General features: G+C 46.4%; 1 protein-coding gene across 2 annotated transcripts in view; it reads left to right on the top strand.

Annotated features, from left to right (window-relative positions):
- Positions 1 to 15107, top strand: part of nhsa (Nance-Horan syndrome a (congenital cataracts and dental anomalies)) — a 48646-nt gene that overhangs the window by 23039 nt on the left and 10500 nt on the right. The window lies entirely within an intron of this gene.

The following is a 15107-nucleotide window of genomic DNA, read 5'->3' as shown; positions in this document are numbered from 1 at the left end:
AGATGGAAGAATACGAGGGGAAAAAGATACTTAAAATAAATAACAAGGAAAAAAATCAGGTCAACAGACGAGGAGAACGGAAGTACGGAAGAAGATTAGTGCCATGTTTTATTTAAAAAAAAAAAGTTTTAACAGCCTTTGGCATTTTTTTTTAAACTTTTCTATTAATTAATAACAAATATATCAGCAATTGAAATTTAGTTGGCAAAATCCTACAGTGAGGGAGGGAGGAGAGAATGTGATAATCTCAAGATGAACGGCATCTGAATGAGATACGACGTGTTTGTGTTTCAGGGGAAAAAAAGGGAAAGTGTCGACTGTTTACTTAACAAATTACATCCTTAAACGGGTCATTGAAATCATCTTGCTTGGGTGGCTTCAGTATCGAGGTCACACACACACACACACACACACACACACACACACACACACACACACACACACACACACACACACACACAGTAACAATGCAGAGCGACACCATTGGCTTACAGGCCACGCACTCCTGGCCAATAGCAGCCGACCTGGTGTTTGTGTTTGAGAGGGTTTAACTTCACCTTGTAAAACAGCAGCAGTCAGACAGCTTTAACTTAAATACAATCAATGTGACATCACAACCAATCAGGACAGACTTCAGAGCGTTCATCTGACCAATCAGCTGATCATTAACAGCTTTTCATTGATCAGCTGCTGATGTTTCCTCAGAAGCTCAGACTTGTTTGGATGTTTCTACTTGTCCTGGTGATGATGTCATGGGAATTTTCCCTTTCGGGTTACATAATGTGGAGCATGTCGGGGGAGGGCACTGGCCGCCATGACTTCATAGTGTCCCGGCAGTGAGCGTGTCCACTTCTGAGGTGCCTTCTGAGAAATTGTAGTGTGTTTGAAACGTGAGAGAGCTGCTGAGAACGTCGTGATCCGTCTCCTCGGTGACCTCGTGGGGTCGAGAAATTCTCGTAATCCTCCACCAGCTGGAAACGGATTACAGGGGCAGGTTTAATGTGAATATGATTTAATAAAAACAGATGTCAACATGAAACTTCATCAGTTGATTACTGACATGAAGACAATTATTTGTTTTTGTACTACCAGTTTTCTGAAATGTCACGTTTAAATACGCAACCAGACAAAGTAGTAAAATAAATTCTTTCCACCAGTCGGACAGAAGGCGTTTTATGGAAGACAAATAGAGCAAAACCTCCACACTGATCAGCATGGAATGTTTTTGTCTGCGGTTTCTGCTTTAAAGGCAAAGCAGACTTTATTCTGAGGATAATTTACATATTCGTGTGTCACATATCTTCATATTATGAGTAAAAGTAAACGTAGTCACAAGACGGTAAAATGAGTTTGAGTTGTTTTTAAAGAGACGGCATGAGTCGTGTTTCCCAGTAACAAGACCTCCGGGGAGAGGTCAGATCCAGGACCAGCCCAGATAAAACATAAACCATCTGAGATGAAAGCCCCCCTCAGACCTGAACCAGGACCCAAAGCCTCTGCTGGTGTTTATGAAACCTCCTGAACGAAGCGAGAGCAGCTGGACGCCATGACACATCTCCCAGCAGCCTTAGCCGTTGTGACCTTTTGCCCTTTGGCTGGCTGAGCGCCACTGAGCGCTGCAGGCTCGTCCCCGGTCGCCCGCTACGCCCCCGAGCCGAGGCATTCACCGTGACGCAGCGTTTTCTTGTTTAACAAGGATTTGTTGTTAAAACATTTGTAGAGATGTCGGCTTGTGAACCGTGATTTTACACGTTGGGGTTAATGTGCCAACGCCACCACATCTCAGCAAGGAGGAGGAGGTGAGGTGGAGGCGAGTTGGAGGAGGGAGGAGACGAGGTGGAGGAGGGAGGAGGTGAGAAGGAGGAGGTGAGGTGGAGGAGGGAGGAGGTGAGGTGGAGGAGGGAGGAGGCGAGAGGGAGGAGGTGAGGTGGAGGATGGAGGAGGTGAGGTCGGAGGATGGAGGAGGCGAGCTGGAGGATGGAGGATGTGAGGTCGGAGGATGGGGGAGGCAAGAGGGAGGAGGTGAGGTGGAGGATGGGGGAGGCGAGGTGGAGGAGGGAAGAGTTGAGGTGGATGACGGAGGAGGCGAAGCGGGAGGAGGCGAGCTGGAGGATGGAGGAGGTGAGGTCGGAGGATGGAGGAGGCAAGAGGGAGGAGGTGAGGTGGAGGATGGGGGAGGCGAGGTGGAGGATGGAGGAGGTGAGGTCGGAGGATGGGGGAGGCAAGAGGGAGGAGGTGAGGTGGAGGATGGGGGAGGCGAGGTGGAGGAGGGAAGAGGTGAGGTGGATGACGGAGGAGGCGAAGCGGGAGGAGGCGAGGCCCAGCTTAAGAAGCTGGAGAATTTGATGAAGACATTCCTCCCTCGGCTGTTTGATCCCTGCAGCTCTCTAGCTCTCTAAACCCCCCCCCCCCCCTTACTGGCCCCCGGGTGCCGGGTTTGATCCTCATGTTGTTGTAAGGGGGACCGCCGGTAGTCCTGGTAGTCCTCCAAGCTCGTCTATATAAGGGAAAGAAAATCCTCGGACCGTGGGGAGGGAGGGAAAGAGAGAGGGGGCCGATCGGCAGATAAAAGAAAAATGAAAGGTAAACACGAGTCCTGATGTGCAGATCTACAAAGACCCTGAAGGATCCAGGATCGGCTCAGTGTTTCACTAACCTCGCTGCTTCACTGGTCCGTTTCAAATCTGGCTGTCCAATGAAATGTCAGAAAACAACAGTCGTCTCCATGGTGACGTGTTCACTTGTTAAAACCGCCTTGGCCGCTTTGAAAGTAATAAATCGCTTAAAAATAAATAATGCACTTCTTATCATTGCCAACAAAACCTGATATCGTCAGATTTTCAACTTTCCGTGATTCCTTGAACGTCTCGTGTGTGAGGCTCTCTTCAGGAAAAGCATATAAACATTAGTTTAATTCCCTTAAAATAAACTGTTTGCATGAACCAGATCCTGTAAAAAAAAATGTAAAATTTCAAAAACACTTTTCCCCCAAAATAAACCTTTTACATGAAAAAGATCCTGTTAAAAAATAGAACTTTTAAAGAAAAAACGACGACTATAATCTTATATTATATATAAGATATATTTTTTTTTACCTACAGTGGCCCTAATACGCCGTCGCACAAATCAGAGCATACAATTGCGATTTGTGTTTTTCTGTTAAAATATAGTCTACGTTTTTTTAGCCCAAAATAACCCGTTTGCATGAACCAGATCCTGACGTTTATTTTTTGTTTATTTAATTCTGAGCTCGTCGTCACAGCCGGGAGGCCACGACGACTAACATGACCGCCATGGAATAGTGTCATATATTATCATATATTGTCACATTGGAGGAACATTCGGGTCCCTCAAACACATGTATGATCAGAAGGATGTCAGCCGACGCCAAGCTGAAAGGCGATCCCTCTGGGAATTATCCCTCTGGAAACCCGACCGCCTCTGTGAAGTACAGCTGCTGCTGCCAGGGGCTTCAGGGACTCGTCTGACATTCAGGCGGGGCGTGTTGAGACCGGGGGCTGGAGTGATGGTTTCTGGGTAAACCGGAGACTCCGGTGTGATTTGCAGATTTGATGACAGGTAACGGTGTCGTATTTATGCCATCTTGATTCAGATGACAGGAAGCTGGCAGGAAGATGACAGGAAGCTGGCAGGAAGCCCGTTGTGGTCCTTTGGGGTCCACGGTGATGCTGATTGATGGCTCGTCTGATCATATCTGGCCTCATATTCAGATAATTTAAATTAATCCCATGAAGGAAACTGATCCGAGTTCAGTTTATCAGCTGCGTGATGCAACTCACTGTTAGAGAGGCTAAGCCCCGCCCCTTCCTGTGGACCGCCACGGGATCAGGATGTTACGTTACTCACACTAACAACAGGGCTTACTGCTTCTTTCTCTTCCTGCTGATAAAAGGAGTCGCTGGATAAAAACAGCTGGATCATCCTCTTCCTCCTCTTCTTCATCTCCATCCAGCTGCATAGTTCCTCCTCTTCTTCCTCTCCATCCAGCTGCATAGATCCTCCTCTTCATCAGCACGTGTGTTATTCCAGACCTGGTCTTCGGGGTCTGGGACCTCACTAGCTATGTGGAGCAGATTTAAGGGCTTGTGTGTTTTTTATTACTACGCTCCCCCAGGTGCATTGTGGGGGAAAAGGAGCTCGGCTCTGTTGTTGTTGTTCTAACCATGGCCTTACTCTTCCTGAACGTCCTGTTTTTTGGTTTGGTTTGGTGATCCTGGTTCAGTTTCCACTGTGAGAGACTCCAGACCGGGTGATAACAGTCCAGGTTTATTATCTTTTCACTGAAACTCTGCTCTGCTTTCACTTTGACTTTTTCTGCTGCTGCTGGAAAAAATGTAACCGTATCGGCCAGCGTTGGCGCTGACTCTGCAGAGCTGCGAGCGGATTTGTCCTCGGGTCTGGTGTGTAAAGAGGTGGGGCTTCGGCCTCCCGGTGCTGCCGTCTCAGCACTCTGTGAGGAAAGCCAGCTGGGGGAGTTTGGACACCATCAGGAACAGCTTGAGTGGACCGAGATAAGTTTTCCCCTTTTTACCACCTCGGCGGTGCTCCGGTGGTCTCCAGTATGAGATCGCCCCAGAGGGGCTGGAGAACACACCCAGAACTCAGACCCCACATAGTTCACCAAGAAAGACGGCTCTGATACGACACGCTGCCTAAATATCTCTATGAACCCACAGCAAAAATATAAATCGGGAAAAGTAATGGAATAATAAATAAAATTTGTTTTCTTATTAATTAAACATGTAAATGTAATCTGGTTTCCCTATACTTTAGTTTATGTGATTTCTTTGAACCAGATATCACATTAAAAAAATACTTTTTATCAAACACACGTTGTGATGGATTAATTAGAAAACTAAATGCCTACATTCATGGGAAGTTAGCTAGCGGTTGTTTGTTAGCATCGTAAAGAAGTAGCAAATCTGCAACTTTTTGCAGATTTGCAGATTTGGAATACTGCCCCCCTCTCTTGGCTCGTTTTTTTTTCATACAGTGGCCCTGATACACAGTCATACAGACAAGCAGAATATCTGCTACGAGCACGGAGGTCGCCATTGTTGTTGTTATGAGACGTCGCGGGGGAAGAAGTCAGACTCAAGGTTCGGGCCGATGACATCATCGTATTCGTTTTTGCCGTCTACATGAAAACGAACACGAAACGGAGGGGTGTCGTTTTTTTTTCTTTTTCACCCTCAGAGCTGGTTTAAAAAAAGTCTGTTTTGTGGCCGCGAAAACGCCGGATCCATATGGACAGACGGCCGAAACGCACAAGACTTCTGCGTTTACACACAAAAAACGTTTCTGTATGGACGGACTGGGGGGTTCAGGTTATTCCACGGGCCCTCGTTTTAACAGGACCCTCGTTTTAACAGGACTCTCATTTTAACAGGGCATTAAACAGTCAGCTGGAGACCTGTGAAACTAACGTTAGCTTAATTAGCTTGTTAACTGCTCTGCCTCCACGGCCTACGTTGATGTGTTTTATCTTGTGAAAAAGCTGATTTTGCTGAAAAGGATAATTTGTGTCGATTGTTGTCAGCAGGATCATGTGAGACGGAGGGTTTTGTTTGTGTCTGAAAGGTTCAGATCAAAGTAAAAGTGTAAAAGTACTGAAAAGTAGCCCTATGAAGGACGTTTCTACTGGCTGTTTATTTCCAACTAGTAGAAGTGAGCCTGAACTCCTCGTGCAGGTTCCTCCAAATCCGGGTCAGTCTGACCGGTCTACATTCCTGCGGACTTGGACCTGCGTAAAACTGTCACCGCAGACCGACCGAGTGTGTCGAGTCATCGGCTGCACCCAATAATCTCACATCACAGCAACCTGCTGCTGCATCTTAGTGGGGTGGGGTGGGGGTGGGCAGGGAAATGAGAGACAGACGGGGACATGAGAGACAGACAGGTCATGGAGCAACCAGCTTCTCTTTAACTACAGCTTCATGCCCACAAACAACATTTGCTCTTTCAGTTTCATCTCCTCGAAGCACAAAGACCAGAGACAAAGACCAGAGACCGCCGTGAGTTCAGTGTTTATTGGGCCGGTCCTTAACGAGAGAGCACTTAACGAGAGGGGGGGGGGGGGGGGGGGGCTATTCAGGAGTCAGGACAGCTTTCTAAACCCAGGACCAGTTCTTTCTTCCTGCCCCGAGGCTGCAGACACGTGAGGCAGAGTAGAGTTGGGTCAATGTCGAGATTTGAGCGAGGTGAAGATGTTTGCTTCCTGTTGGGGGGGATGGGGGGTTGAACATCACATGATCAGAGTTATTCCCCCCTCCTCCTCCTGTTTTCCTCCTTTGAGATCAATCATCAGCAATAAAAATGTATGAAATTAAAACAAGATGTTTTCCTGCTGCAATCAACTAATAATGTGTTTTTCTCTCTTTCTTCTCCCCCCTTCGCCCTTGCCGCTACCTCACTTCCTGCTGATCTCTGCTCACGATCAATAGGTAAGTACCAATTAGATTTATATTCGCAGCACATCTGGAAGCAATCTGTGTGCAAAATGTATTTTTGTGTGTGCATTTGGAAGTGAGTTTTCCCAGGGTTACTTGAACACATCTCACGGTTCACTGCAGGGCCATATCAGAGTTTTCTCTTCACAGCTGAGGTATGACCCAACTGTGAAAGTGCACACATGTGCCCATTTCCATGGAAACACCAGGTTTACACTAATACAAACAAATGGCATGCTTTCTTTTTGTATGCTGGCATGAGTTCAGAACCGGCTTGGCTTAGACACCATTCTCTCTGCCGGCCACCAGGGGGCGACTCCTCTCTGATTGTATAGACGTCTATGAGAAAATGAGCTTACTTCTCTTGATTTGTTATCTCAGTAAACATTGTAAACATGAGTTAATACCTGTATATATGTGACCACTTGCTAATGTGTTCTACCCGCTCATGAACAGCCCACACATCTGGAAAGTCTATTCGTTCAGGTTGCGTTCTTGGCAGTTGCGGTTAACGTTGTTGGCAGTGGCGGTTCAAGTTCTTGGCAGTGGCAGTTTAAGTTGTTGGCAGTGGCGGTTCAAGTTCTTGGCAGTGGCGGTTAACGTTGGCAGTGACATTCAAGTTCTTGGCAATGGCGGTTAACGTTGGCAATGGCGGTTTAAGTTGTTGGCAGTTGCCGTTCAAGTTCTTGGCAGTGGCAGTTCAAGTTCTTGGCAGTGGCGGTTAACGTCGGCAGTGGCGGTTCAAGTTCGTGGCAGTGGCGGTTCACGTTGGCAGTGGCAGTTAACGTTGGCAGTGGCGGTTGAAGTTGTTGGCAGTGGCATTCAAGTTCTTGGCAGAGGCGGTTAACGTTGGCAGTGGCGGTTGAAGTTCTTGGCAGTGGCGGTTGAAGTTCTTGGCAGTGGCGGTTGAAGTTGTAGGCAGTGGCATTCAAGTTGTTGGCAGTGGCGGTTGAAGTTGTTGGCAGTAGCATTCAAGTTCTTGGCAGAGGCAGTTAACGTTGGCAGTGGCGGTTAATATTCTTGACAGTGGCAGTTTAAGTTGTTGGCATTGGCGGTTCAAGTTCTTGGCAGTGGCGGTTAACGTTGGCAGTGACGTTCAAGTTCTTGGCAATGGCGGTTCACGTTGGCAGTGGCAGTTAACGTTGGCAATGGCGGTTTAAGTTGTTGGCAGTTGCCGTTCTTGGCAGTGGCGGTTAACGTTGGCAGTGACGTTCAAGTTCTTGGCAGTGGCGGTTAACGTCGGCAGTGGCGGTTAATGTTCTTGACAGTGGCAGCAGTGAAAAAGAGCCATCATTGTGTTTGATGGTGTTTTGGTGGTGTTCCCTCCTCGTGGCTGGTTTGTGTATTTTGGGGGGCGATGTGGGCGTGGTGTTGGTATGGCTCCATGCTCCCCATTGTTCCCAGTTTGAAGGCTGCTGGGTCTGCAGGGTTCCAGCTTGTTGTTGAACGAGGCCCAACGCCGCTCATTTCTCAGGACTTTCCCAGTCGAATATGGCTCACTGGCCTCTGACCTCATTCTGACCAGATTTGCCAGTAAAACAGAGGTTTCCATCCCAGTGGTCCGGCCATGTTGTCTCTTCTCCCAAAACCACAGCGCCCCCCGAGTCTCTCTCTGGGTTTCCTGTTTCCCCTCGTTGTGTTTCTCTCTCAGTCCGTCTGTTCTGCGTACTGAGCTCCACGTGAGCCAGTAAACCGGCTGAAACTGGACCCCTGTGTTTACACAGGAAACCTTCTGAAGCGCCGACCCATCAAAGCCGCCATCCTCCTCGCCGTGCACACACACCTGCACGCCGGCGTGCCAGCACATGTATGTTAACTGGTTTCCATAACCTCCGTGGCCCCTACGGTGACCCGGAGAGCCATGCAGACTTCAGCTGTGACCCGTCAGCATGTCGCACACCGAGTTACAAGCTGACGGATGATTCTGTTGTTGAAGCATCGAGGTACGATGACATCAGGGTTTTACTAATCCAGCAGGACTTTGTTAGAACAGTATAAACACCTCAGGTTCAGAGCTCATTTTTAGTGGTAGTAGGTCACGAGTCCAGAGACCAGACCAGACTATGTGGAGAAACCAGAGACTGTCTGTGGTCCAAACAACAAGGACTCTGCCGTATTTATGTCTAGATTACCTTATTTGGTGTTGATGGAGCAGCTACAATGTTAGCATAGCCTAGCACCCATAAAACCAGCATTTTAAAAGTAGTTAGCATGACTTCACACTTTTTACTAATCACCATCATTATGGAGTTATTTCAGCATCCAATAATCTGGTTATTGATATTAAATCACAGATAAATAGTTTATTCTGGGTTCCTCCAGCTGTTGTGAACCAGCCGACGTGAAGAAGATCCAGTGAATCCAACTCCGTGAAATCCACCGAAAACCTCTGGATGATGTCATGAACCCAGAACTTCAACGTGTACAAAGCAGCAATAATGGTGATTTCAGCCGTGATGGAGGAGACCTGGTTGGGGTGAACCTCTTCTGAACATGACATTAGCATGGAATTTCAGATGCAAACATTGACTCCGGCAGCAATAATAACGACAAGAATATTTAGCATTTATTACCCTGAGAAATGTCCCTGGGGGTTGAGATTAACAAAGGGCGTTATTGAGGGTTGTTAAAACAGTATATACAGAGGGGGAACACGGAGCAAATAACTGTAAAAAAAAGAGAGAGAAAAAGAAACAGCCAGTCCCTTAAGTACACTTAAAATTCCTTTGGCCCTTAAAGCAGCACGGAGTTCATTTTACAGCTCCGGCGTCCTGATTGGCTGCAGCAGGCCCCTCTCGTATCACATCATTTAACGGTCTTTGAGGGCCCCGCTGACTCCTATTGGGCTGTAATGGGTCCCCCGCTGAGCTTGGACCGGGTCCCTGCTTTCGCTAGACCTTTTGAAGTGCTCACACACACACACACACACACACACACACACTCTAAAGTAGCCTCGGTGCTAGAGGAGGTGTGGTCCCGGCTGCAGAAGTCTCTTCAGGTTCCTGTCCCCTGCAGGTACACCTGGCCTATTAGTCTCACAAACCACAATGCGTGACCTCTGACCTCCTGCCTTTGTTTCACTCTGCGCTCCAACAAAGACTCGACTGGGGGGAGAGGCTGGTGTGAACGGCGAGGTGGAGGATCCTGAATGAGAGTGTAATGTGATCGGGTGGACTCTGTCAACGTGAGCTGGGTTCTTACGGGAACACAGCAGTGTTTTTTTTTTTTTTTTTTTTTTTTAAAGGTGAAACGAGAGTGTCCAGACAGGACGAGAAGGGAAGTTAACCGTTTCCACGCTGACAACACCAAGAGAAACACAAGAAGAATGGCGGCAGAGATTAATCTGTCATCGTGGAGTTCTGTAGTAACGTTAGCGTCATGTTTTTATGACGTTATGTAACTCCAAAACAAAAGCATGTAGGAGCACGAGGAGATGTGATTGCATCATATATTAAGTATTTCCAAGCAAATTTCAATGGAAAAATGGATGTTCAAAAGAAATTAAGAAGATATTTTCACAACGAATAATGTACCCACGTGGGGCTGGAGGAACCACAAGATAACTTCTTTTAAAACGCTTATTTTCTGAATGGAGTCTGTTTGGATGGGTGCCCGGCTACGCTAACATTGTAGCTGCTCCATCAACACTCCAAATGAGGTGTGTCTCGAGGGCTGGAGAATTGACCTCTGACCCCTGCTGCGTGTGCACATTGAGTTGGTGAACAGGAGGTCAGGTTGTGTTCAAGGGACTCAGTTTATTCAGAGTTCATTCAGAAGTGTGAGGACAATCGGATGGCCTTCACCTCGTGGTAACGGAGGGAAGCTAATTATCGTCACAAAAAGGTATTTTACAGTTTCCTTGTTGCTTGGTAACCACCGAATAATTATCTCAACACAAATTATGAACTGTAGGTTACATTGTTGTTAATAGGACAGTTTTAACTGATGAAAACAGCTGTTTTCCTGTTCACATCGTAACTACACTACGTTATAAAGCTCCGGCTGTCAAGCAGAACGACCCGGAAGGAGAAGAAAAAAGCCCATTACGTCGGGTTAGGTTTTTCCTGAAATTAAGTTTAAAAACGCTAAAGTAAAAAATGGTAAAAAAAAACAAAAAAAAAACAACCCCGCTCCATCTGATCAGGGCTTCGGTTGAAAACCAACACAAGAAGCTGAAAGTCGCCAAAATGCTGATTGTTTGTGAGTTACCAAAAACAACCAGTTTGACATCATCGATAATATAAAACTAATGCAGCTTTAAATGTGTTGCTGTACTTTCACTTTATGGTCCTCTAAATTTCTTATTTTCAACATTTAACAGACTTAAAATTAATGTCACGTAAACACGTTATGACATCTATAACTCAACGCACAGAGATGTTTCCGAGCACATTTTTATTTGACGCATCGATCTGTCCTCGAGCCTCCAGGATCCCTCCGGTCTGGTTGGGGGTGTGTTCCACTCTGGAGGTTTCAGAGTGGAAATTATGTGTGCGTCCCAGCAGCCTTTGCAGTGGTTAATGCGAAGCAGCTGAGAAAGCGAGGCCTCGGCGGTGCACCGCTCCTCTTCCTCTGAACTGCAGCGGCGAAGCTTTCACATATTATAACGAGTTGTTCTCGGAGGTGGCGGAGTTTGAGATCCATCGCCGGGATATTTGACTTGTTGGAATGTGGAGCGATGGAAACTGTGACATCAGACGGGATTCCTCCGCTGCTTCTTGGTTTCCAGACTGTGTGTGTGTGTGTGTGTGTGTGTGTGTGTGTGTGTGTGTGTGTGTGTGTGTGTGTGTGTGTGTGTGTGTGTGTGTGTGTGTGTGTGTGTGTGTGTGTGTGATTTAGTGAATACAAAGTTAACAGCGGTGCAATTAAACACCGTCTTTTTCACACACACCTGAATCTTCGTGCTGTCGTGATGTCATCGTCTCAGGTCGAGTCTATAAATAGAATAATTAAAGGTGGTGTTGAGGGCCTCAGGAAGCCGAACGGGTGGTTTGATTACAGATCAGCAGGCTGCAACAATGGCCCCAGGCCACGCCCCCGTATGTCCCGCCCCTTCGGCCCCACCCCCTTCAGCCCCCCACAGGCCTCTGTGTTCCAAGCAGAGGTCACAGGCCCACCTGCTGGCCTGTGTGTGGGGGGGGGCTGTAGGAGAAGGTGTGGTGGGCTAGACACGGCGTTTACAGGAAGAGAATCCTCCTGGGTCCGGGTCTGTAATTAGTCTCTCCATGCAGGAAAGCAACGACATGAGTAATGTGATTCAGTGAAACCCTTCTGGTGGTTTACTTCCTGGTCTGGCTGCACCACAATGGAACAAAACTGACGGTGCAATCATGTTTTATCGACATATATGTTTACATTTTCACCTTAAATTCTGTACATTTTTGAGAGATTTGAGAGCTTAATTAAGATTTTGTGTTGCAGTTGTTTTATCACGTAGCGCCCCCTTCTTGGCACCTTTTGAGAAAACTACTACATTAATTTCCTCGTAGCTATTTATTATTTATTCATCATATATTTAATATATTTTTGTATTTTATTTTATTTATGTTTTTTCATTTTTTTAAATGTTTATTTGATTTATTTTCAAAATATATTTTCCTTTTAATATCCAAATCTTCCTGCACAGCTGCTGTTTTATTGATTATTGAGAATCAATAAAAACAGTAACTGTTTGATTTAAATCGTGTTATTTTACTGTATTTTGTGTGAACCCTAAATCCCGTCAGTGGATGTCTGCAGGCGACATCAGCATCAGGATCAGCATCAGTTGGATCAGGATCAGGATCAGGATTAGGAGACATATTATTGTGATCCTCCATAGAGGCTCTCCTCTTTGTGTTGATCGGACCTTCAGACCACGTTCACCAGCAGCAGCAGCCGGGTTTTGGGCAACAGAAAAGATGCGGAAAATTCTCTAAAATTAAATCTGATGAATGTATTTTATTTATTTATTTACCCTCTTCAGGTTAGTAGCATTTATTTTTTGATATTAAACACTTTTTATTAATGTTTTCAAAGCAAGAAAGCTTTCAGTCAGAGACCTTAAAGAAAGTCTCTGACTGAAAGCTTGAATTGTAGCCAGTTGGTTCTGGTCCTGGTCCTGGTCCTGGTTCAGCCTTGTTGTACAACAGTTTGTGATGAGACGCATTGAGACGTGAAATGAAGCTTTTGTATTTTCTTCACTGTCTTGATTGTGGAATAGATTTCATTGATTAGTCCAAAGATGTTGACTGACAGCTTATTGATATTGATATATTGATGATATCTGAGGTTATTGATTTGCTTCCTTTGCATTCCTCTGCTGCTCCACGATCCCCCGTCGTGGTTTCAGCAAGTCAGATTAACAATCCCTCTCTCCTGCAGCAGACCATAAACAGATTAGTGGCCCCCAAGTGGTCGGGGGCCTGGCCGGACCATCTGTACCCAGATCTGGGTGGGGGACACCAACGGGGAGGGGGGACACCAGTGGGGAGGCGGGACTCCTGGGGGCGGGGGCACCAGGGGGGAGGGGGAATGTGGCAGTGACCTTTTGTGGACTCACTGAGAAATGGATCTAGGATGCTGCCTCACACTCACACCACCAGGTACCGTTCTGCTGCTAGGATCCTAACCCGGGTCTCTAACCTGGGACCTTGACCCAGGTCACTAACCTGGGACTCTAACCGAGTCTCTTAATGTTAGACTCTAACCTGAGACCCTACCCCAGGTCTCTAACCAGGGACTCTTATGTGGGTCTCTAACCCAGCCCTCTAACCAGGGACTCTAACCCAGGTATCTCACCTGGGACTCTAACCTGGGACCCTAACCTGAGACTCTAACTTGGGACTCTAACCTGGGACCCTAACCTGAGACTCTAACTTGGGATTCTAACCTGGGACTCTAACCTGGGACCCTAACCTGAGACTCTAACCTGGGTCTCCTCTGAGAGACTGGATGTCTCTCGTTTAATGTCTCTCGATAATATTTCCCCAAAAATATGTTCCCATGGTGATGGACAGGAAGGGGCGGGGCATAGCCTCTACACTCTGCTGTCTTGTTGTCCATCTGACGACTTCAGGACCAAAACCTTCGTTCCTTGCGTGTAGGAAGAATCACATTTTTTTTGTGTGTGTTTCTTGAACAAGTGTTTAATTTGACGCTCTAGAATCCACGTTTCCCCTGAACACAACGTGAGCGACATCTGCGGTTGTTTTCCCACCGACGGCTAATTGTAGGTGTGAGAGTGACTGGTTGAGGGGTTTGGCTCCCGTCTGGAGGACAAAATTACAAGGCAGAGGGAGTCTGACTGGGGGAGGCTTTCATCCCTCCTCCTCCTCCGCCTCCTCCTCTTCTCACCTTTCTGGGAAAGTTCACAGGATGATTCTTGGTGAAATCATTTTTCAGATATGAGGTCGACCTGACCTCAGTCTTCTGTCTGTTTCTTATCTCAAAGTGAAGTGATTCCAGGATGTTTTAGTTCCATTTTTAAGAGTTTGAAGCAGATTTTTATGATAATATGGTGAATATCAACTGTGATTTACAATAAAGCTGCTGGAAAAAAATGGAGCCTGATTTAAAAATGAATTCATTAACATGTAAGACACAAAAAGACTCACAGTTAATGACTCAAGACTCATTAACTTATCTATCCTTTTCTTTTTTATTTGGGGGGGGGGTTAATGATTAATGATGATCTTATATACTAAATAATAAGTAAAATAAGAATTAATGTATTAGTGATTCCAGTTTATTATTACTATTATCATCATTATTTTAATACATTTTCTAATTCCATTATTCCCTAACTTACTTATTCTGTTACTGTTGAGGTATATTTCAGAGTTTTTCAGGGTTCCAGTTGCTTGTTCAGATCTTTCAGCTCAAACTCTTGTTCTTCTTCTGACCTGGGCCCAAATGGTTCAAGGAGACCACATTGGGGATCACTCAGTCTGGAAAGCTGCCAGAAAGAGAAAGCTGCCAAGAGGTCTGATGTGTTTTCTTTGGCCTTATTGGGGGGAACAGCTGACTGCTGTTAAAGGGTCCCCCCATGTGGACCATTAAAACCTCTTTAAAGGCCCCTAATGCTCCACGACACTGGACCGGCAGGCTTCCAGGACTAAATACTGGACCAAACCAGGACTAAACACTGGACCAGCAGGCTCCAGGACTAAATACTGGACCAAACCAGGACTAGACACTGGACCAGCAGGCTCCAGGACTAAATACAGGACCAAACCAAGACTAGACACTGAACCAGCAGGCTCCAGGACTAAATACAGGACCAAACCAAGACTAGACACTGAACCAGCAGGCTCCAGGACTAAATACTGGACCAAAACAGAACTAAATACTGGACCAGGAGGCTCCAGGAGTAAATACTGGACCAAACCAGGACTAAATAATGGACCAAACCAGGAATAATACTGGACCAGTAGGCTCCATTGAGAAAAGGAGGCGAAGTGGAGCGCAGCGCGGCCGGTGGTTGTTGTTGTTGTTGTCCTCTGGTGTCACATCAGAACCAACAGTTCATGTCTCTCTCAATCAATCAGATCACATCTCAATCCTGGCCAACTAAAATCAAATACTGGACTAAACCACCAGAGAATACTGGACCGAAAAGAAGCTATATACTGGACTGAACCAGGACTAAAAACTGGC

Source organism: Eutrigla gurnardus (genome assembly GCF_963514095.1).
Source record: "Eutrigla gurnardus genome assembly, chromosome: 6".
Classification (NCBI taxonomy): Eukaryota; Metazoa; Chordata; class Actinopteri; order Perciformes; family Triglidae; genus Eutrigla; species Eutrigla gurnardus.
This window is presented reverse-complemented; position numbering and strand designations above follow the sequence as displayed.